At 58.5% G+C, this 23,673-nt stretch overlaps 1 pseudogene; it reads left to right on the plus strand.

The window, feature by feature from the left end:
• Positions 1-567: 567 nt before the first annotated feature.
• On the plus strand, positions 568-8,939 carry LOC137142536 (butyrophilin subfamily 1 member A1-like; annotated as a pseudogene).
• Positions 8,940-23,673: the final 14,734 nt, after the last annotated feature.

Consider the following 23,673-nt stretch of genomic DNA (forward strand, 5'->3'; position numbering starts at 1 on the left):
TGATGATGATGCTATTGGGAGGCGGGGTGGGGCTGGGGTGATAAGAAAACAGTCCCTTATTTTTGAAATCCCAGTGTTGGTAACCTCTGGGGCAGGGAGGAAGGGGCGGGGGCGGGGAGATGATCAGGTTCAGCTAAACTCCATCAGCCCTGCTTTTTTCTGGGATCTGGGGTGGGGGATGGCCACTGGCCAGGCAGGGCCTGGGACGGGAACACCCCTCCGTGGGTGGGGGAGGAGAAAGGGGATTTCCTTGCCCTGCAACGGGATCCGGGGTATCTGGGACCCAGGCTTTGCAGAGCTCCCTGGCCCGGTGCCAGCTCACGCTGGCCCGCATGGGGGTCTCTCCAAAATGCTCCGGCTGCTCTCCGGGCTCCCTCCAGGCCTCGTGCGTGCACAAATCCTGGACACCCAGCGTGTTCCTGAACCCATGAAACTGGCACGCTGGTCCTGCGCACCCGGACAGATTTGGGCCTGCTACCCCAAAAAAGGGACCAGCCTGAGAAAGCCTGGACAGGTTCAACCCTGTTCCTAGTGTCTTGGCTGGTGAGACTGGAGGGCTGGGGAGACAATAAAGACAGGAAACGGTTTGTTGATGAATTATCCGCCAGCCCCGGGGAGGAAGTGTGCGGTTTCTCCATTTCTCCACTTTTTAATTAGTTAATTAAGTCGTTTCTCTGCTCTTTAATTAGTTTTGCTACTGGGGAAAAAAAAAAAGCCGCTGTGTTGCTCTGTCATTTCCTCCGACTCAGAGAGAGGAAACTAACGGCTGAGATGGGCAGGGCAGGGAGGTACTTTCACTTGCGATTTCTTTTTTTTTTCTAGTGAGGGCAAAAGTCTCAATCACAGCAAAGACTCGAGCTTTTCCCTGCCGTTTTTTCAAACCAAAACACACTGCGCAAAATCCAGGCAAACATGGGGGCAGGAGTGGGTTTCTTCCCAGACAGGTTCTGCTGCTGATGGTTTTTTTTGCTGTGGAAAGATTTTTCTCGAGAGAAAATGCTGGTTTCGCAGGAGGCCTCATTGCTTCAACAGAAAAGTTTTTGACCTGCCGAGGGGCTCGCGCTGCTGCTTGTTCTGCCTTCCCAGATCCCACACGTCTGAGGAGACCCGCGTCCGACCCGCGGTGACCGGTGCTCTGGGGCAGTGCTGGGCGACGTCCGCCTGAGACTCACGGGATGAGGAACACCCCACGTCACTTTCAGGCCATACCGGTTGCCATCTACCTCCTCCTGAGTGTCGGGACGGCAGTGCCAGGTGAGGCTGACTCGTGTGCAAAGGGGATGCTGTCAGGGTGCAAGCCAGTCTGTTCCAAACCAGCACCCGGAGCGATTTCACGACTGCTGCGTCTTAGTTCCACATCACGAGGGGACTAAATCACACAGCACAGGGCATGGAGCAGTCAGCCCGGGTGTCCAGTGCCCAGCGAGCCTTTGGTGGCTTTGACCCACAGCTGGTGCTGGGTGACAAAAAAAGTTCCTCATGGTTAGCAGGGGGCAGTGCCCTAAGAGACACTCGTCACCCTCTACCGGGGCTTGTCTACACACCACGATTCACCAACACAAATGGGTTAAAAACTGTTTAATTAAACTGCTCCTCCCCCCCCCTTCCCCGCCTATGTGGGCACCTCTCCGATGGCTTCATATTAGTTCTACCAGTTTGCTTCGGGCCTGGAAATTGCTGAGTGTGGGCTACGTGGCTGTGAGCCAGGTTTAAATCAGTTTAATAGCGTGCACATGTGCAAACACACACAGGTCCAACTAAATCCACTTCACATCGCGTCTGTAGCTAGGCCTCCGTGTTCTGTGTTAATTTGCAACAACACGATCGCGCGCTGGGTTTGCGGTTGTTCAGTGCATAGCACGATCCCACAAGAGGGGAAGAGCTAAGGTTACGCAAGCCTCCAGAAATCTGACAACTCCTGACTTTTGAAGGCTTGATTTAGCGACCTAGTAATGTTCTTTTAACGCAGTGTCCTTGGAGGTCATTACTGTTACGGTAGCACCTAGGGATACCATAGTGCCAGGAACTGCCCAGACCCACGGTGACTGAGATCAGGACCCCATCATGCCGGGCGCTGTCCAGACACACTGTGAGAGTCAGTCCCTGCCCCCAAAAAGCAAATACTAACCCTAATTCTTTACATCAGTAGAGCTCCGAGTGTTTTGCAGAAGAGGTCAGTATTGTTATGGTACAGATGGGGAAACTGAGGCACGGGGCAGGAAGTGCCTGGCCCACACTCACTCAGCAAGCCAGTGCAGAGCCAGGAATGAACCCCGGAGTCCTGCATCCCGCGCCAGCGCTCTAGCCACTGAGCCACACTGCCTCTAAACAAGCTGGGAGATTTCTCCCCATTTCTCAGCAGGGACACTGAGGCAGAAAGGGACGGAGTGACTGGCCCAAGGATGGAGCTGAAACCGACAGGCCAGCACCGCTCGGGGGACGAGGGGGAGCATTCTGATCCTATCAGCCGCCCTCCACCCCCCGCACTCTGTTTTCTCCCCCCAGAGTCATTCCAGGTGCTGGGTCTGTCCGGCCCCATCTCCGCCACACTGGGGGGCACCGTGCTGCTGCCCTGCCACCTCTCCCCCCCCCTCAGCGCCCAGGCCATGCAGGTGAACTGGAGCCGGCCCCAGCTGGGCCAGGACGTCCACATCTACCAGCCGGATGGGAGCCAGGTGCAGGGCGCGGGGTACCGGGGCAGGACGGAGCTCATCACCCAGGGCCTGGCCCACGGGAACGTCTCCCTGAGGATCCAGGACGTGCGGCCGTCAGACGAAGGGCAGCACCTGTGTGAGGTCAAGTCACCCACTCACTACGGCAGGGCCCTGCTGGAGCTCAGCGTAACGGGTGAGTGGCTCCGGCAGAACGTGGCCAGCGGGCGTTTCACTCAGCCTGCCTTGCTCCCACAGGCGCTCTGGGCGCTGGAGTGCGCTGGGGGTCTCACAACGTGCCTTTGGGATCCCGCCCTGCCCCACTGCATTTGCCCCACAGATTTAGGAGTGGAGGTTGCCCCTGTGGTCTGAGGCATTTGGAAACCCAGCTCCCGTTAAAATTCCCTGGGTCAGCCCTTAGAAGTGTCATTCCCAGGTGGCCGGAGCAAAACTGGAGTCAATGGGGCAGATCCCAGCTGGTGTGTATTGTCCAGAGCTCCACTGGCGTCAGTGGGGCAGATCCCAGCTGGTGTGTATTGTCCAGAGCTCCACTGGCGTCAATGGGGCAGATCCCAGCTGGTGTGTATTGTCCAGAGCTCCACTGGCGTCAATGGGGCAGATCCCAGCTGGTGTGTATTGTCCAGAGCTCCACTGGCGTCAATGGGGCAGATCCCAGCTGGTGTGTATTGTCCAGAGCTCCACTGGCGTCAATGGGGCAGATCCCAGCTTTTTTAAAGTGCTTTGAGAGCCCTGGATGGTGATCACTAGGATCACAGATGTGTTAATAGCGATGACTGCATTAACTGTTTGCTATTGATTCTTCTTCCACCAGGTGCCGGATCAGATCCAGTCCTCCACATGGCTGGGTACAAGGACCGGGGGTTGTGGGTCATGTGTCTCTCTGCGGGATGGTACCCGGAGCCCCAGGTATTCTGGAGAAATGGCCGTGGGGAAATCCTAAGCCCCAAATCTGAATGGAAACCGCGCAGTGGCGATGGCCTATTCAATGTCTCCAGCTCCGTGGTGGTGGCTAGGAACTCGGACCCAGCATTGACCTGCACCATCAGAGCCAGTTTATCCGGCCCGGAGAGAGAGACGACTATTCATATCACAGGTGAGCTGCCCACGCACCTTGGGTTCTTCCCTGATGGTTATCAGGCGTTACATAGATGGTCTGCCCCCATTGCAGACAGGGGGTGACTCTGGATTGACTCCCAGGAGCTGAGATCAGAATCCAGCCCTGACCCCATTGCAGTTGGGGAGTGACTCCAGATTGACCCCATGGGAGCAAAGATCAGAATCCAGCCCTGACCCCATTGCAGTTGGGGAGTGACTCCAGATTGACCCCACGGGAGCAAAGATCAGAATCCAGCCCTGTCCCCATTGCAGTCAGGGGTGACTCTGGATTGACCCTGGAGGAGCTAAGATCAGAATCTAGCCCTGTCCCTGTTACAGTCAGGAGTGACTCTGGATTGACCCCTTTGGAGCTGAGATCAGAATCCAGCCATGTCCCCACTGCAGTCAGGAGTGAATCCAGACTGACTTGAGGGAAGCTGAGATCAGATTCTGGCTCTGTCCTAAGTACCTCCATTTACTCCGTCTTTGCCAGCGAAGTGCTTAGGATCTCTCTCGCAGGACTCTGAGATGCTGCAATGTGTCTTCTCCCTCAGGACTCTTCCCCCAGCGCGCCCTGGAAATGAGGGCCTTTCTAATCTTGCTAGCCATATCTCTCTGCCTCGGGCCCTTGGCTGGTTATCTCTTCCGAAATCTCCAGGTGCTCAAAGGTAACAATCTCATCCCAGGCAGTGCAGTGGTGAACGTGTTTCCTTGAGAAGCCAACACTTCTTCCTGGAGGGAAATGTGGGTTACGGAGGGAACTTCCATACAAATACTTCATTCCTGGAAGACAGACGTCACCCCTGTGCAAACAACATCAGGGCCCCGTCATGCTGGGTGGCTGCCAAGACACACAGTGAGAGACAGTCTCCCTGCCCTAAAGAGCAAACCGTCAAAATGGATAAAGGGCAGGAGGGGAAACTGAGGCACAGAGTGTTGCAGTGTCTTTCCCAAGGTCATCGAGGAGTTCCGCAGCAAAACTAGGAACAGAGCTTAGGGCTTCTACTGGCCCGTTCCGTGCTCTACCCATTGGCCCACGCTGCCTCTTTGAGTCAAACAGTGGAAAAGCTGAGAGGAAGGAGAGAAATAAACCCAAAGAGTTCTGCGTAAGCCTTGCCTAGCACCAAGAAACCCAGTGAAACTGGCCAGAGGCCATCTCAAGCCTGATTGCACTGTACAAGTGCCTGGCAGTGAGGGACTTATCTATGGTTTCCCGGCTTGAGAATTCGTTCCCAGAGGGTGAGTCAGGCATCCTAGAGAAAGGGCGACGTTCTCTAGTGCCTGTCGGTGTAGCTCCCTGGACACCAGCTGGGGAGTTGGTCCCATAGCATCTCCCTTGTCGTCTCCTCTAGGATGCACCCCAATTTCCCCAGAGTCCCGGGCGTCCATAGGTCTGTCCCACGTGGGAGCAGGATGGGAAGGGGGTGCGAGCTCAGTGGGGAGGTACAGGAGAAAGTCCCAGCGGAGCCTCAGAGATCAGCCCTGCAGAGCGCAGGAAACGGCTGCCGTGCCCCACGCCTGCTCACAACCTCACCTCTTCCTTTCTCTTCCAGGGGAGGCATCCAAAGAGCTCGGTGAGTATTCCTGGCACATGTTACTCAGGTCTGTGTGGAACGTCGCCTCAGCGCTCATCTCCTAATAGTGTGTGAGTGCTGCAGAGACACACAGTGACCGGGATCAGGGCCCCGTCGCGCCAGGCGCTGCACATACACACAGTGACTGGGATCAGGGCCCTGTCATGCCAGGAACTGCCCAGACACACGTGCTTAAAGTTGAGCTCATGTGCAAATCCATTCAGAATCAGGGCCTTGAGTGGCTCTGATAGAGGCCTCGCAGTCCTGGCTGTCTGGGGAGATATCCCCACCACCACCTCCCCGGAGCCTGCATTAATTTCTAGGCCCCGCGTAGCCAGGAGGTTGCTGGGTGTCTGGAGGAGGTTGAGCGACCAAAGATGCTTCAGAGGCTGGAGTGGAGAAAGCCAAAGATGCTGCCTTGTATCAGAGTCAGCGAAGGTGGGGAGAGACGGGCAAGAGATCTGCAGGGGATGGCACCCAGCGTGGAGGCGGGGCCAGACCCTCAGCTGCTGCCAATCAGCTTGATCACGCTGATCCCGAATGGAGCTGTGACTGATTGACACCAGCTGGGAATCTGGTCCCATTGACTCCAATAGAGCTACGACCAATCCACCTCAGCTGGGATCTGGCCCGGTTGCTCCCAGTTTTCCCCAACTGCTGGAATCAGATTCCAGCCCAATGAGTGTGCGAGCTGTGGTTCCGTATAGGGCTGCTGAGCGAATGGGAAGTCATTTCCCTCTGTAAAATTACAAAATATTTGTTTAAAAAACCTTGCATAGAAATTTTCCTGGTGCTTCTTCCTCCCCCTCCCCCCGGTGCAAACAACTGAAGATATTTTCAAGCCAAAAATGTTTCTTTACTTTAAAAAAATGTATTTTTGTTTTTAAAAAAAGATACAGAGGATTTTGAACAACATGAACTTTTTCATTTGGGGAAAAATGGCTGCTTTTTGTTTTAAAACCCCAACATTTTAGATGGGATTTGTTTCATCTGCTCTCACGGCTCCCCCAGCTAATTGGAACCTCCTTTTTTTATCATTGCAGAATGGAGACAATTTCTTGATAAAGGTAAAAAAAAAAAAAAAAAAAATGTTTTCTACATATCTCAGATAGTCGTGTGGCTCTAGCTCTGGTCTCTGATCCCTCTCCCTGTCTTCCATGTATTAACCATTGCAGGCCACCCGTGAGGTAGGGCTGGGCTGGAAGGAGCAGAGGCCCAAATCCTCAAAGGTGCCTAACTCCCTTTGGTGCCTTCCAGGATCTGGGCCGAAATGACTTGACCAAGGTCACACTGGAAGCCTGTATCTCAGATTCCCAGCTGAGAAGTGGAGCTTAGACAATAGATTTTTCCCAGGCCAGACCGTAAGGATGAGTATCGCGAACCAGAGTACGGGCAGTCAGGCCTAATGTGCAGAGCTGGAGTCAGCGGCCAGGAACAGCGCTGAAGGCCAGAGCCGGAGTCCGGGCCAACGGTCAGGAGCAGAGCAGGTCTGGAGCAGACTGGGCGGGACAGGGGCAAGGCTGGGAGCCGGGCTGGCCCAGGACAGATCGCAGCTGGGGGGGCCTATGTTGAGCAGCCTGAGATCAGTTGTTGCTGTGGGGCCGGCATCCTTAGGCACGATCAGGTGGCTCTGCTGTGGGTTTCAGCTGTGCTCTCAGGCTACTAGCCGCACATAGACGCTGGGTAACGCAAAGCCCAGGACACCACTGCAGTGTCCTTCAGCTTTCCCCAGCAGGAGCATGAGGTGCTCTGTACATGGTACCGGTGAGATCCTTCCTGGGCACAGGGCTGGGTGGAAAAGAGGGGTTTGTTCCCAGGAAACAGTCCGATGGGAAAGACTTTTCTCTTCCTCCCCTCCATTTTTGTTCATATTTTTGGTGGAAAATTCTGGCTCTCCATCGAAACCTGAAACATGCCCACTGAAAATCAACATAGTTTGGTTTTCGGATGAAAATTATTTGATTTCCAGCCCAAAGTATTTTACGTTTTGGAGTGAAAATGAGCTGGTTCGGGGCCAAAATATTTTGCATGAACGCTGTCTGGTTTGGGGCCAAACCAGTTTGGATTTTGGGTGAACTTTGTCTGGTTTTGGGGCCGAAATATTTTGGTTTTGGAGCATCCCCTTTGCCAACAAAACATCCAATCTTTCTCGGCAAAGCAGGCAGGCGCAGAGTTTGGCTTTGTTGAAAAGCCAATTTTTTCCATCCAAAAACTGTTCCCATGGAAAATTTCCCACCAGCCCTCATGGATACCATGTCCCGTTCAGGGGTCCATCCAAAGGATGTTGACTAATTGGTTCAGAGAAGATCCAAGGGAAGGAAAATCTGCCTTCTGGTAATAATCCTAGTTAGGACATTTGATCAGTAGAGTGCAGAATGCCGTCCAAAGGAGGTCAGAATGCTTAGCCCATTTTACAGGTGGGAAAAGCTAGGGGGAGGGAAGGGAAGTGATTGTACCAAAGTCGGCCAACGAGCCTGCACTGGGTATAGGAACCCAGGTGTCCTAGTGCTGGCCCTAGCTTCTGTGTCCATCTGTCCCTAGTGTCCCTGTCAGCAGCGGAGGTGACGCTGGACAAAGACACCGCAAACCCCTTCTTGGTGCTGTCAGCGGATGGCCGGAGCGTGACATGTGGCATCCTCTGGCAAAACATACCCAAGAGTGATCGTAGATTCGACCCCCTCCCCTGCGTCCTGGCTTCCCCAGGCTTCAAATCCGGGCAGCACTATTGGGATGTGGAGGTGAGCCAGTGGGGAGACTGGGCCATCGGAGCAGCCCGGGAGTCCATGGAGAGGATGGGGGAGCTCCAGCTGTCCCCGGACGTGGGGGTCTGGGCCCTGCAGTGCCTGGAGGGGGAGTGGAGCGCTCTCACCTGCCCCAGGACCCCTCTGCACCTGGAGTCAGCACCCAGGGTAGTCCGGGTGCACATGGACTGTGAGCAGGGGAGCCTGGCTTTCTACAACGCTGAGGGCATGGTGCACATCTTCACCTTCACTGGCTGTTCCCGGGAGTTCCTCTTCCCCTTCTTCCTACTCTGGGCCTCTGGGACGCAGCTCACCATCCTGCCCCCGAGGCAGAGCCAGGACACAGAGACTGACAGGGCAACATGCAGAAACTGGGGAAACGACAGGGCAGTCTTATAGAACTTCTGATCATGCCGGGGCAGAGTTAAGGGTGTTTGGCTGGAAATGTCCTTGTATTCAAAGGGGCAGAGTTAAGGGTGTTGGACCAGGAATTTCCTTGCTTTCAAATAGTTGTCGGGTTAGTATGGAATTCTTAATTTACAGGGTGATGCTGAGCAGAGTTAGATCTTGTCTGCTGTTGGCAGCTGGAAGCTGATCCTCTGACTTTTGTATTGTGCCTTAAAATATCTAAAATAGTTATGACTGAAATGAACCTATTTTACTGAGGGCTTAGAATTTGACTTTTTAAAAAAAAAAAAGCAAATTTTATTGCAATATTTGAACCAATTTTGGCTACAGACAGGGAACTGGGTACAATCAGACTTTCCTGTGGGGAACTGGTTACAGATGCAACAACTACCCAGAATGATCACTTGATAAAAACTCAAAGCTTTAACGTTTACAGAGCAAACTTCATTTTTCAACTTGTTTTATTTTCTCTTGGAACCAAACCTAAGTGACTGAGGCGCCGCCCGGACACACAGTGACCGAGATCAGGGCCCTGTCCACACTGCACAGACACACAATGATTGAGATCAGGGGCCGGCCACACAAGAGGATAAAAGTCTACCACTACTACCAGTCACAAGGGCTATCCCTTAGCTCAACCCATAGCTTTGACCACATCTGCACAGCACACCACTTGCGGTGGCATGGAGGGTGCATGGAGCTACCTGCCACTGTGAAAGGTAGCCTGAGTCCACACTGCAGTGCATAACCATGTGGGTCAGTGAAAGGATCTGGCCATGATATTGCTGGAATCTTTCCCTGAAGCAGGTGAAGGCTCTGGCAGCTGGGAGAGCTTTTCCCCCCTGCCTTCCCAGAGACCTAGCCAGGACCCCCTGCCCTGGTCCAACCAGTTGCAACAGGTTGTGACGTGGAGACCAAGTGGACTGGCCACCTTGCCCTGGAAGGAGACAAAGGACTGGGGAGGGACAAGGGGACATCTCTGGGGGGGTGACAGGGTGGAAGAGCCAGTCCCCTGTGAGGGGTTGGGGCCATAGGGCCTGAGAATGGGGTCTGAGACTCTCCAGGTGGTCGCTGCTGTAACTCCTCATGAAGCTGCTAACAACTGTCTTTCTGTGCTGTGATCCTGAGATCTAATAAACCCTCCTGACTTCCACGCTGGCTGGGAATGGTGTCTGATGGGGTGCATGGCCCCTTTGGGGGCGTGGAAGAGCTCCCCAGGCTCCCATCCAGGGGGACCCACATGGGGAGCTCAGGCAGAGCAGGGGGGCTGGACCCTCCAAGGCCGCAGTCAGGAGGCGGCTGTGCCGGTGTGTGGAGACCTGAGAGGGACAGACTGAAACCCCTAGAGCCCTGACTGGCTGAGTGGTCCCAGAGCCCTGGTCCCGGGGGTCTCAGTCACAGCATGTAGAGTGTGTACGCCCGGTCCATACCCGCACCCTGTAAGTGTGTCTGTACTCTACTCCTTTAACCCATGCCTCACCACCTAGGCTGCTGTTTATGTCCACACCAGGGGGCCTACGGGGCTACATCTGCCACACGCCCTCAAAGGGGTGCATAGAGTATCCGTGGTCTTTGGGTGCGCTAGGTGACGGGTTCAGGGCCAGCTCATGACCTCTTCCCACTACTTCCCCCCATAAAAAAACTGACCCCAGGTGGGGCCCTGCTCTTCGAATCAGGCTCAACAGCACCCGGGGCTGCTTCTGCAGGCCCAACGTGCACAGAGCACCTGCCACATACGTGAGAAAACCCACAGAGCGGCTGGGACAGCGTGGCCTGGGGCTTCATGGGGGCTGGACTTCACGGGGTGTTTCTGGCCTCCTTCCATTCATTGAGTGGCAGGATGCAGCGAGCAGGGACTGTGATCCAAATGGAGCATGATAAATCCTTGTCTTGGTGTTTTTTGTCCCCCCAGCCCTTTGTTTACCCCATTTGTCCGTCTTTGCTGTAGCATTTTTGCTTTGTTAATTTCACTTTCTTTCTGATTCACTTTTGGGAACGAAATGAGCACCAGAGATCCCAGACCCCTGGGAATCAGTGGGGTGGCCTTAACCCCCAACCGGCCAGAAAAGACAGGGGCTAATTGTCTTGCTTTGATCCTCACCAAGCCCCGTCGGCCGTGGAAGAAAGCCGATCAGAACAGTTCTGCTGGCTTTGGGAAGGAGGCAGTTCAGAGGTTGGAAGCTACAGATCAAAGTTTTATTTCAGCCTGGAGAAAGGGGACGTGTCTCTGAGTTCTGCCTCGTGGGAGCCAGACACACCACTGGGGGTGGCCCTGTGACACCGGCCAGGCCTGCTCGTGCATGTGTCTTTACCATGGTGGCGCACACAGCATGGTCTGTGCAAAAGCCAGGCCCCCCTGGACAGACGATTGTGCACGTGCGCTCCCGGTGTGCAATTCCCGCGCACGACGGTGCACGGCCGTTACCGTGAAAGTATCTGTGTAAACCCTGTGCACTCATGGGTGGAGTTGGGGGGGGGGATATATAGGCTTATAGTGGGGGGGACACAATTTAAAGGTGTGGCCACCCCCAACAGCTCGAGTCATGCCCCCCTCCAGGCAGGCCCCCCCCCCCCGAAAGCAGCAGCCCCTCTCTGCAGCGCCCAGCTGTTGTTCCTGCCTCTCCCTGCGTGTGACTGTGCCTGGGGCCCAGAGTCTACAGGAGACCCACGTGCAGGAGTGGGGCAGCCCCGCCCTATGCCCCTGGAGGCTGGGTGGTTTCCAGAGTGGCTTCCAAGACCCGCCTGGCTGGGGGTACATTAGCCACCCCGTGGCCCTGGTTAAATCCCTCCTGGGTCCCTGTGCGAGACCTGGACAAACACCGGGGCAGGCGCCCCACGATGTCCCTCCCCCGCCCCCGGCGGTCCCAGCTCCACAACCCTTGGGCAAGTACGGAATTTGCCCCCCATGCGTGACTCCGTTGGGCTGGCTAGAGCTGCCGCCTCCCCCGATACAGAAGGCCGGGCCTCTGGGGAGCTCCTACACTCCCCCAAAGGGGCCACGCACCCCGCCTCTCAGTCAGAAGCGATTCGCAGCCAGCGTGGGAGTCAAAAGGGTTCATTAGTTCTCGGGATCACAGCGCAGAAAGGCTTCGTTAGCAGCTTAATTAGAAGTTACATCAACGACCACCCGGAGAGCCCCGTTCTTGGGGCTCCCTCCCGCCGACCCCCCACAGGGGACTGGCCTCTTCCACCCACAGACCCATACCCTTGCCCCCCCCCCCAATCCTTTGTCTCCTTCCCAGGCAAGATGGCCACTCCTCCTGGTCTCCACCCGTCACAACCTGTTGCAGCTGGCTGACTCAGGAAGGCAAAGGGGTCTGTGGCTGGGGCAGGCCCGTCCACCCTCTAATGGCCTCTGCAATGATCACACACTCGGGTCCCATCACCAAAATACATGAGTAACGTATGGGGAAACTGAGGCACACACCCCGCAGTCAGCGAAAACCCCCAAGAATATCTCCACTTCATCACAGCGTGCCAAAGCCAGATTGCTTTGAGGGGGGGAGGGGGGGGGATCAGGAGCAGCAGCTGAGCTAGGGACTGGCTACCTGGTGAGGGCAGAGGGAGATGTGGGCAGGGGGTGGCCATTGTGACCGAGGAGGGCCCCCCCCCAATCTGCTGAGCAGGGGCCATTCAGGCTCCACTCTCAGGCCCCGACCCCCATTAAGTCACTAGCAGCAAAGGGCTCTCAACTCAGGGCAACAACCTGAGTGGGGTCGGAAGGAACCCAGGCACCTGACTCCCCACTTCCCCTGCTCTAACCACTAGATTCTACTCCCCTCCCAGAGCTGCGGAGAGAACCCAGGAGTCCTGACTCCCAACCCGTCATGCTCTGACCCACTAGATGCTCGTTAAGCGGCCCCTACACACAGGATTACATTTCTCCCAGACTCTGGTCCCAGCCCTGAAGCTTCACTCAGCAAAGGGGGCAGAGGGGTGGGTAACCCTGCCATGGAGCCTGGCACAAACACGTACACACACACACGGCGGCACCAACACAGAGACACCGCAGTGCCAGCAGGACATTTCGGGGGGGGAGGGGGGAAATGGCTGTGTGTTGTGTGACAGTCAGAAATGGAGACGGGGAGTGACGGTGAGAGATGGGAGGGATGTGCGTGGGGCAGGGGGGTTGGTGGATAGACCTCCACCCCGCTCAGTCCCCCACAATTAAAGCAGACAACCCCACTCATGATTCCATCCCTGGCCCTGCCCTTCACGCCTGGCCTGTCCCTTGTCCAGGCCCTTCTCCTTTCTCTGGGTCTCATTTGTAAATCTCAACACTCTTTGCAATGGACGGCGGTAGCAGAATGGGGAAACTGAGGCACAGGGCAGGGACTTGACCATCCAAAGGTTACCTAGCAGCCAAACTGGGACGAGACGCCAGGATTCCAGGGTCTCAGGCCCGCGCTGAGTCTGGGGACCCCACCCCAGTGGGGGGAATCTGTGGCTGTGTCTCCCTGGGAGATCAGTTTAGGGGGGCCAGTCCATGGGGATTGGGCATCCCCGATGTCCCTGGCACTGTGGGCAGCTGATGGCAGGGGGGAGAGCAGGCCTTCCCTGGGCAGGGATCCTGGGACCTTCCCTGGCACAGCTCTGTGAATCCCCCCCTGCCTGGCTTCTCTCTGAAGCACCCGTGTCCCTGGCTGGTGAGTGGGGGAGCTGCCATGGGGCCTGGCATCCCATCAGCTCAGCCTGAACTGTGCGATGTGGCAGATGGGCTCAGCTCTGGCCTCGGGCCCTCAGCGTCCCGGGGAACACAGCATGTGTGTGTGTCTCTGTGTGTGTGCCTGTCTGTGTGTGTGCATGCAGGCACATCCCTGCACCTGCTGCTCATAGAGACAGCCTCTGCAAGTGTGAAAGTGTCTGTGTGGCTGGTGCTGAATTTGTGGGTGTGCACCTGTGTGTGTGCGTGCACACAATAGGGGTCAATGCGTCTGTGAATGATTGTGTGGGTACGTTATGTGTGAGAGCACATGCAGTGTGTGTGTGTGTGTGTGTGTGTGTGTGTGTGTGTACAGTGTTTGCATGGCTTTTTGTGCAGTGAGTGTGTGAAGAGGAGGGTGTGGTGCAGTGTTTGTGTGCATGTGAAGACAGTGAGGGCAATGAGTGTGTGCACAGTGTGCAGAGGGTGAGGACAATGCAATGTGTGCGTGTGCAGACGGTGAAGGCGATGAGTGTGCGTGTGCAGTGTGCATGTGCGCAGACGGTGAGGGCGATGAGTGTGTTCGTGCAGGGTGCAGAGGATGAGGATGAGTGTGCACTCAGTGTGCAATGAGTGAGTGCGTCTGCAGATGGTGAGGGCGATGAGTGTGCATGCACAGGGTGCAGAGGATGAGGATGAGTGTGCACTCAGTGTGCAATGAGTGTGTGCGTGTGCAGATGGTGAGCGTGATGAGTGTGTGCGTGTGCAGACGGTGAGGGCGATGAGTGTGCACGCAGTGTGCGATAAGTGTGCACATGCACAGATGATGAGGGCGATGAGTGTGCATGCAGTGTGCGATAAGTGTGCGCATGCACAGACGGTGAGAACGATGAGTGTGCGTGCATGCGTGCAGTGCAGGGGTCTGTGAGGCTGCGCCCGTCACCCCCTGTGCCCAGCACGTCCGGGTCACTCACCCGCTGGGGAGCACAATGCGAACTGGGGGTCTGGCTGGACGCGGTGGGTCAGGGAGAGACCCCATCTAACCCTGCAGACCCAGCATGCCCCCTCCCCAGGCTTCCCCTGACACCCACCCATCGGCAGGGCCAGGATCAGGGTTGAGGGGCACCAGCAAAGCTGGGGGAGTTCAGGGCTGGGGTGGCAGGGGGCTGCGGGAGTGAGGAGCAAGGGCAGAGCAGGCCTTTGTGCACACAGGGCTGTGGGGGGTCTGAAGGCAGGGCCCCCCCTTGGGCTCGGCAGGCGCCAGGAGCCAGATCACAGTTGCTGCCTGTTCCCAGATCAAAGCGCCCCTGGGCTCCGGCTGCTGAACAAGACCCAGCAGGGATCCGGGCTGGCAGCTGCGGCTCGGATTAACCCTGTGCTGCCCGGGGCCCAGCCAGGCCTGTGCCACTCCACCCTGGCATAGGGACATGGGGGGAAGATAACCCTCGCATGGCTGAGTGGGGGAAGGGGCCCAGCGCTGGGCACTGCAGAGGGCAGGCCTGGGGTGGGGAGTCTCTCGAGGTCTCTCTGGGGCAGGGGGTTGGGCGGGAGGGTGTACCAGGTGGTTGCGGGGGGAGGTCAGGGTTTCTGGGCTTCCATCTGCCCCTCTAAGCCCATCACAGCAGCATCTGGGCCCCTCACATGGGCAGGATTCCTCCGGGGCAGGATCCCAGCATGGTACAGAGGGGAAACTGAGGCATGGGGAGCGGGTCAGTGACTGGCCCAAGGTCACACGGGGTGTCTGGGGCAGCGCTGGGGACATAACCCAGGTGTTACACAGCCCCAGGTCCTGGAGCCGGCCTCTATGGGCACAGGGCCCCCGAGACGCTGGCCCATGGGGCAGGCTGGGGGTAGTGTGGTATGGGGAGGGGTGTGAGGGGTCAGCATAGGTGCTGGGTGAGCAGGGCTTGAGGGAGGAACATTGAGTCCAGGAGTGGGAAGGGAGTTGGGGGAGGGGTCTAGGAGGTGGGGGAAGGGCAGGAGGACTGGGGGGAAAGGACCAGGGAGTACCCCTGACGTGAAGGAAGGGGGAGCAAGAGCTGGGGGAGGGGATGGCTGGGAGGTGCCTCTAGATCCTCTTCAGAGCCAGTGGTGGGAGGGGGAGAAGATGGGGCTGGACAGGAAGCTGGTGTGGGGCCATGTGTGGGGAAGGGGTGCGTAGGACTGGTGGGGAGGGAGAAGGGCTGGGGTGGGTCTGGCTGGGAGGGAGGGGGTTGGGCGGTGGGAGCTGGCTGGGAGTGGGCTGGGGGAGGGGCTGGCTGTGGGGGGTGGGGGAGGAACAGGGGCCATGTGTCTCTTCTCTCTCCTCTGGGTGAGCCATGCCAGGAGGGGATAATCCACCGATCGCACTAATCCCCATCCAAGGGGGAGTGCGGGGGAGGGGGGAGAAAGGACAGACAGGAAGACATAGATGGACTCACAGACGGGCAGACACAGACGGACACACAGACACAGACAAATGCACAGACACAGACGGGCAGACACAGACGGGGAGACACAGACAAATGCACAGACACAGACGGGCAGACACAGACGGACACACAGACACAGATAGACACACGATGACAGACCCACAGACACAGATGGAAGCACAGACACAGACAGACAGATGCACAGACACAGACTGGGAGACACAGACGGACACACACACACACAGATGAATGCATAGACCCAGACGGACAGACACAGACAGAAAGACACAGACAAGACACACAGATGGACACACAGACACAAAGAACAGACACAGATGTACACACAGACCCAGATGAACATACAGACACAGACGGAGGCACAGACAGATGCACAGACACAGACGGGCAGACACAGACGGACACACAGACAGACACACAGACACAAAGGACAGACACAGATGTACACACAGACCCAGATGAACATACAGACACAGACGGAGGCACAGACAGACTCACAGACACAGACAAGCGCACAGACACAGACGAGCAGACACAGACGGACACACAGACGCAGACTCACAGACACAGATGGAGGCACAGACATAGACAGACAGATGCACAGACACAGACGGACAGACACAGACAGAAAGACACAGACGGACACACAGACACACTCACAGGGACAGCCACAGATGGACACACAGTCCCAGATGAACACACAGACACAGACAGAGGCACAGACAGACTCACAGACACAGACAGGCACATAGGGCACATATAGGCCTCAGGGGGTGAAGACACACACAGCCCCTATGTGTCCCCCCCATCTGCTGTGGGTGTGAAAGTGCCTGTCACCCCATGTTGGAAGTGATGCGCTATAGTCAGTGTGTATATATGTGTGTTTTGGGAGGGGGAGGGGACTGTGTGTGCAGGATGGGAGATGGTACGTGTGTGTTTCTGCATGTGGTGGTTTGTGTCTGTATGTGTGTGCTGGTGCGTGTGTGACACGGTGTGAGTGGGGTAATGTGTGTGTGTGCATGCATGTGTGATGGGATGTGTGTATGCATGCCTGAGTGTGTGTGTGAGTGATGGTGTATGAGCATGTGTGACAGGGTTGTGTGTGTGAAATGCGGTGTGTGGATGTGGGTGTGCACGCACGTGGGTGACCCTGTGAGTGTCTGCATGTGACAGTGTGTGGTGCGTGTGTGTGACTGTGTGCATGGTGTGATGGGCTGTGTGTTTCTGTGTGTGGAGGCGTGGTGTGATGGGGTGGGTGTCTCTCAGTGTGTGGTGTGTGTGTGACTGTGTGCGTGACTTTGTGCATGGTGTGCGCCCAGCTCCGTGTGTGTGTGTGTGTGTCGTGTGTGGGCAGTGCCAGTGTCTCTCAGTGTGTGTGTCGGGGGGGCTGGGGGCATGGTCCTGGGCAGCGCTCACCCCGGCTGGGTGAGGTGGGCAGACGGTGTCGTGTGGGGACAGGAAGGGGGCTGAGCCTGGGCTGGCTGGGCACATAGGCAGGGCAGGGGGATGGACAGGCTTGGGTGTGTGTGGATGCGTGGCAGGAAGGGGCTGTATGTATGTAGGGGGTGTTGAACAGGTGGGGGGAGTCATTGTGTCAGGGGCTCAGCCCCACTAGTCCCCCCCCCACACACACAGCCACCCCTCCCCCACCAGCACCACAACCACCTGCATCACCACAACAAACCCTCCCCCAATAGCCCCCTCCACTCACTGCCTGCTGCCATTGCCTCTCGCCCCCCCCACTCCCCCCTACCCCTGCCCTCCATCCTCACTCCCCCACCCCTCCCCCACTCCCTGCCCCATTGCCCCCTCTCCCCCTCCCCCTCCCCCACTCCCTGCCTCATTGCCTCCCCCACCCCCACCTTCCATCTCCCCCTCCATGCCCCCATTGTCTCCCCCCCTCACTGCCCCCATTGCCTCCCCCACCCCCACCTCTCCCCCTTCCCCCCCTCCCCCACCCCCACCTTCCATCTTCACCCCTGCCCCCATTGTCTCGCCCACCCCCCCTCACTCTCTGCCCATTGCTTCCCCCACTCCTCCCCCTCCCCCACTCCCTGCCCCCATTCCCTCCCCCACCCCTGCTGTCCATCCTCGCTCCCTCCCCCTCCGCCCCTCCCTGCCCCCCGCCCCGGCTCTCCAGCACCATGGCTAGCTCTCGGCCGCAGCGCCGGGCCGACCGGAGGTGGCCGGGTTGCGGCTCCCCGGCGCAGCGGGCGCGGTGACCTCCTGCAGCGGGTCCCCCCCCCACACACACACACCCCGAGCCGGGCCGGGCCGGGTGTCTGGGCAGGGAGAGAGGCAGGCTCCCGCCTTCCCCCCCCCCCCCACACTTCCCTCCCCTCCCGCCGCCTCCCCCGCCGGAGAGAGCAGGCGCCCGGCGCGGGCTGGGGAGGGACCGAGCGACCCACCGAGCCGGCACCGCCTCCGCCCTCCCGGCCCGGCCCCTGCCCCGCTCCGCAGGGCGGCGAGAGCGCCGCGCCCAGCAGCTCCCCTGCGCCCCGGAGCGCCCCGCTTGGCCGGATCCTTGCGCCCCCCGGGAGCGCCCCGTCCCCGGATCCCTCCGGTCCCCGGATCCCTCCCTCGCCGGATCCCCCCAGCCCCGGGATCCTCCCTCTCCGCCCGGATCCCTCCCCAGGACCGCGCCGCCTCCCTCGGGCACCAGCTGCGCCTCCATCGCTCCAGCCGGCCCCGAGCCGAGGTAGGGACGCGCCGGCCGCGCTCCCCGCATCCTGACGGCCGGCAGGGAACTGGGGGGGGGGCGGCTCCTTGCCGGGTGTTCCCCCCCCAGGGCAGCGGGGGAAGGGGAAAGCTCCCACCGGGAGGGAGGGGAGCGCGCCGGCTCCGCTGGGGTGGAATGGGGCTCGGGGGGGGGGGGGGGCACCTGGGTGGAGGAGCTGAGGGGGAAGGGCAGAGGAGGTGGGGGAGAGCAGGAGATAATGGGGGGGCCAGGCTCTGGTGGGGGGACGGGTGGAAGGAGGGAGGAGGCCATGGGGAAGGCAGCCAGGCCGGTGGGGGAGACATGGGAGGGAGGGGACCTGGAGTGGTGAACCAGGCCCAAGGAGGGAGCTGGGGTGGGGGAGACCCCAGGTGGGGGGAGGAGGGGATGAGGCAGGGCCAGGGTGGGCGTGGGGGGGAACTGGCCCCAGAGGCTTGTCTGGTGGGGCCCATAAGGGGGTGGGATGGTGCCAGGGCTGCAGGGGTCATGCCCCTCCCATGTCCATGCGCCAGGCGGCAGTGCCAGGCAGGGGTTGGATCCACCCTGGTGCCAGCCCCCAGATGCTGCCAGCTCCACTGGGTGGGGCCTGGGCCTGGGGGCACGGACAGCGGGTCCAGGAGGGACCCCAGCTCTGGGGCAGTGTGGGGAGAACAGACCATGGGGTGCTGGGTGATGTTTGGGCCATCCCCACGGCTGGGTTCTGTCCCTGGTCCCCTCCCCCCTGTATGCACCACCTCCCCCCCCCCCCCACACACACCCCAGGCTGCTCACCTCCCCTCTGCTGGGATCACTCCCCATCCCCCAGCCTGCGCTCCCCACACCGCCCACCTCCCCCGCTGCCGGGATCCCTCCCTGATCCCCGCCCTGGCCTGCGCTCCCCACACCGCCCACCTCCCCCGCTGCCAGGATCCCTCCCCAACCTCCACCCTGCACTCCCCACACCGCCCGCCTCCCCTGCTGGTGGGATCCCTCCCCAATCCCCAAGTCCTGCCCCCCCCCCATGGCCTTTGCTCTCCCCATGCTGGTGGTACCAGTAGAACAATGCTGTGAACAGCCCAGGGCTGGGTTAACAGGGGGCTGTGGGTCAAGATTGAGGGGCACCGGTAGAGCTGGAGGGGGAGCCCAGGGCTGGGGTGGCAGGGGGCTGCAGGCTGGGATTGAGAGGCACCAGCAGAGCGGGTGGGTGGGTACAGATCTGCTCCTTGGGTGGGGGCGGGCCGTGCTCGAGTGATGGAGACACTGAGTCCTGGTGAGTTATTTATTCATTTCCAAAGTGCTGATTCCCGGGTCTCTATAAATATCCCGCAGTGGATGTCTCAGCTCACCCAGTGCCCTCAAGGGCAGGTGCAGCGGGGCAGCAGAGAGAGAACAGGGCCGTGCCGGGGGCTCCGCGCTGCAGGCTTCCCCCCAGCAGTGACCTGAGAGGGCTCCACGCTGCGAGCTTCCCCGCAGCAGTGCCCTGCCTGCGCCCGGGTGGGACTCCAGCACCCGGGATTTGTAGGGGTGTGGGAATCCAGGCAGGTGTTGGGGGAGGGGCCAGCGGCTGGGGGAGGAGCCTGTGTCCTGTGCTCAGGCCTGGGGCTGGCTGAGCCAGTAACTAGGCAACCGGTTTAGGGATTGTTGTCAACTCTGATTAGTGCCTGGGCTAATTACCCCACTGGGGCTGGGAGGAAGCAGCCAGCATGGGGGGAAGGGCATCCCCCAGCTCTTCTGGTGCCCCTCAATCCTGACCCACAGCCAACTGCTAGCCCAGTCCTAGGCTCCCCCTCCCCAGCTCTGCAGGTGCCCCTCAATCCCGACCCACAGCCCCCTGCAAGCCCAGCCCTGGGCTGAGCTCCCCCTCCCCAGCTCTGCAGGTGCCCCCAATCCCAACCCGCAGCACCATCCCCTGCTACCGTGCCAGGGTTCGGATTCAGCCTTTCCCAGCAGTGTCAGGAATTATTCAGTCCAATAAAAGATTCATGAGCTCCAATTACTTCTGCCCCAGTTTATCTGGGACTCAAGTTCCCAGCCCCCGCCCTCCTCAGTTCCCCCCACCAACCCGTGCCCTCAGCCCCCCGCATCCTCCTGCCATCCCTGGTGCCCCCTTTGCTGCTTCCGCCCATCCGGGGTCCCCTCCCCAGGCCCTGGCTGCCCTCCCACTGGGCCTGGGGGGAGCCTGGGGCCAGGCTGGGCAGGGTACTAGGGAAACAGGCCTTCCCCAGTGTAGGGGTAGGTGCCAGGGTCCCAGCACCCATCACATCCCACCCCCCAGGCTGACATCCCCCCCCAGCATGTGTCTATGCAAGGCCCAGACTGGTGGGGGAAGGGTGCATTATGTAGGCTACTTCTGTGTTTGTGTGCATAGCTCTGTGTGTGTGTGTGTGTGTATAGTTTGTGTGTGCGTGCAGCTCTGTGTGCGTGGTGTGCTCATGTGAGTGTGTGTGTGTGTGTAGCTGTATGTCTGTGGTGTGCTCACGTGTGTGTGTGTGTGTGTGGTGTGCTCATGTGAGTGTGTGTGTGCAGCTCTGTGTGTGTGGTGTGCTCATGTGTGTATGTGTGTGTGTGTGGCTCTGTGTGTGCTCATGTGTGTAGCTCTTTGTGTGTGTGGTGTGTTCATGTGTGTGTGTGTAGCTCTGTGTGTGTGGTGTGCTTACGTGTGTATGTGCATGTGTAGTGCTGGGTGTGGTGTGCTCATGTGCGTTTGTGTGTGTGTAGCTCTGTGTGTGTGGTGTGCTAATGTGTGTGTATATGTATGTGTAGCTGTGTGAGTGCATGTGTGATAGGAGCAGTGTGTGTAGGTTGCGTTATGTGTCTGTCACTGTGTGTGTGTGTGTGTGTGTGTGTGTGTGTGTGTGGCAGGGAGAGGTGGATATTGTGTGTCTGTGAGAGGCTTGTGCGTGGAGCTCGATGGTTTGGGGTGTACATTGTGTACAGCTGTCACAGTGAGTGTAGCGTGTGACAGAGTGTGTATTGTGTGTGTGTAACTGTCTAGCTCAGGATAAGTGTGTTTGTGTGTTTGGAGGGGTATGTAGCTTTATGACTGTGAGGGAGAGTGCAGGCTGCAACAGGGAGGGGTGTAGGGTGGTTGTGGTAGGTGTGGTTTGTGTCTGTGTGTGGGATGCATGCAAAGTGTGTGAATCGTGTGGGGGATTTGGGTAGTGTGTACAGTGTGTATTTGTGTGCGTAACAATTGGGTGGGAAGATGTACAATGTGTGTGTGATGCATACAACATGTGTGTTGTGTATGGTGTATTGCGTAGGGGTGTGTGTATGTGGCATATGGTGTATTGTATGGGGTTTGTGTGTATGGGGTGTGTGATATATGGGGGTGTGGTGTATGGGGTATTTGTGTGTGTTGTGCATGGTGTGTGTGTGGTGCCTGGGGTGTGTATGGTGTATGGAGTGTGTTGTTTATGGTGTCTCAATGTAGTGCATGGAGTGTGGTGTGTTGTGCAAGGGGTGTTGTGTATGGGTGTGTGTATGGGATGTGTTGTGTATGGGTGTATGTGATGCCTGGGGTGTGTGTGTGTGGTTTATGGTGTTTGCGTTATTATGGGATGTGTGGTGTATTGGGGTGTGTGGTGCATGGGGGGGTGTACTTTGTACGGTGGCTGTGAATTATTCTGCCCCCTAGTGGTGGGGCCCTGCACAGCGAGGGTGGCTCCCCTCAGCCCGTGGCTGACATGTCCACCTTGTAGAGGCCCTGCTCCCTCAAGTCTTGCAGCTGCCCTGGGCACGGGGCAGGAACAGGCGGTGGAGGGGGCCATGGCACTGAGGGCACAGGGTGGTGATTGTCCTGCCTCACACCGACCCCTCCCAGGCCCCAGCCCATCATCTGGCCTCGGGGCTGAGCAGTCCCCTGCTCAGTAGGTTCCAGGTGCCCCTGGACTCCAGGGTGGCATCTCCTATCCACCCCAAGCGCCAGAGAGAGAACCCACTCCAAGCAGGTCGTAGAGATCTTTATACTACAGCCCTCTTCCCCCCACCCTGTGATCAGCAGTGAAACAGCCAATGACAACACTGTTCCAAGTGGTTGTCAGTAGGTTTCAGAGTCAACGTGAGCTCTAGGTGCACGGGACAGCTCCCCCCTCTCAGGCTCTCTGCAGCCTCAGGCAGCGGCTGGTGGCACTCGGTTCCCATTGGCAATTCAGCAGAGGAGCCGGTTGACTGAAGCTCAGCCCAGTCCAAGCCTTTGTGTCCCAGGACAGCGTGACTGGTTGGCTCTCAGGCCCAGATCCCCTCTGACCTCCGACCAGGCTGGGCATCTCCATGCAACCGTTTGCTCCCCTACACAGAGTTTGCTGAGCTGCTGGGAGCTGACGGGGCAGAAACTCGTCCTTACCTCACTTTGGCCTGCGCTGTGTGGGTGCCTGGGGTGTGTATAAGGTTTGTGTGGTGTAAGGGGTGTCCAGTGTCTTCTGTGTTGGAGAGAGAGACTGACTATGGGTTGACTCTGGATTGCCCCCCAGCTCTCCAGGGGGCCCCATTTCTGCAGGCCAGCGGGTCGCCTGCCAGGTGGGAGCCCACGCCCTCGGGAGCGAAGGGCAGACGTAGTTCTCCTTCGAGCTGGCTAAATGTTTCCCCCCCAGACGCCCGTTGGCCTAAGAACCCACCACAACAAATGTGGGTAACCTGCCCCCACACTGGGGCTCCTGCTGGACTCCTGTAGCTAGAGGTTGGCTCCAGACCCAAAGCAGGAGTTTCAGCACCTTTCCCTGGATGCTGTGTGGGTTCACACCAGTCATGCCGCGTGTTCCCCTCCGAGGAAAGGGCCTGTCACCTGTGGAGTCTCGCTCAGCCCCCGGTCTCTGCCACATCCTGTGGCAGTGAGTTCCGCAGGCTCATTACACCCAGTAGGAAAAGCTGGGCTCCCCCTGCCACACAGTCAGCTCCGGAGCCTTCTCCACAGCTGCTCCATCGTCTAGGAGCCAGTGCGGCTGGACCCCTTGCTCATATGGGAGGGCGGTTTGGGGTCCAGCGAGTGGCTGGGCCTTGTGTCAGGGTGCGTGAGGCTCCCCTAGTGCAGACAGCAGGCAGGAGATCCAGGGTCAAGATGCCCAGGTGCCTGGGCTGATCCCACACAAGGATAATGAACCCACATTGCTCGCTCTGCACACAGCCCTGAAGGAGGCCATGCGGCCAGAGTTACAGGGGTAGGCGCAGCTGTTTTGGGGGGCTCAGGTTGTTTCTAAGAGGGGTGTTTGTGTTTCCAGCTTTCAAGGCCAGGAGGCAGGTGCCAGGTGTCGATCACAGACCCAGCCCCAGGCTGAGAGGGAGAACCGGAGCCGCTCCCCACACGCCTGCCATAAGGTAAGGGGGATTGGGTTGGCCCCCACTGTGCCCCTGCTGCTCCCTGCTGGGCAAAATGAGTTCTGCACTGCGTGCGTGTGTGTGTGTGTGTGTGTGTGTGTGTG

The sequence above is a fragment of the Emydura macquarii genome, unplaced genomic scaffold (genome assembly GCF_026122565.2).
Source record: "Emydura macquarii macquarii isolate MOO-44397 ecotype Brisbane River unplaced genomic scaffold, CSIRO-AGI_Emac_v2 contig_3231, whole genome shotgun sequence".
In the NCBI taxonomy this organism is placed as follows: Eukaryota; Metazoa; Chordata; order Testudines; family Chelidae; genus Emydura; species Emydura macquarii.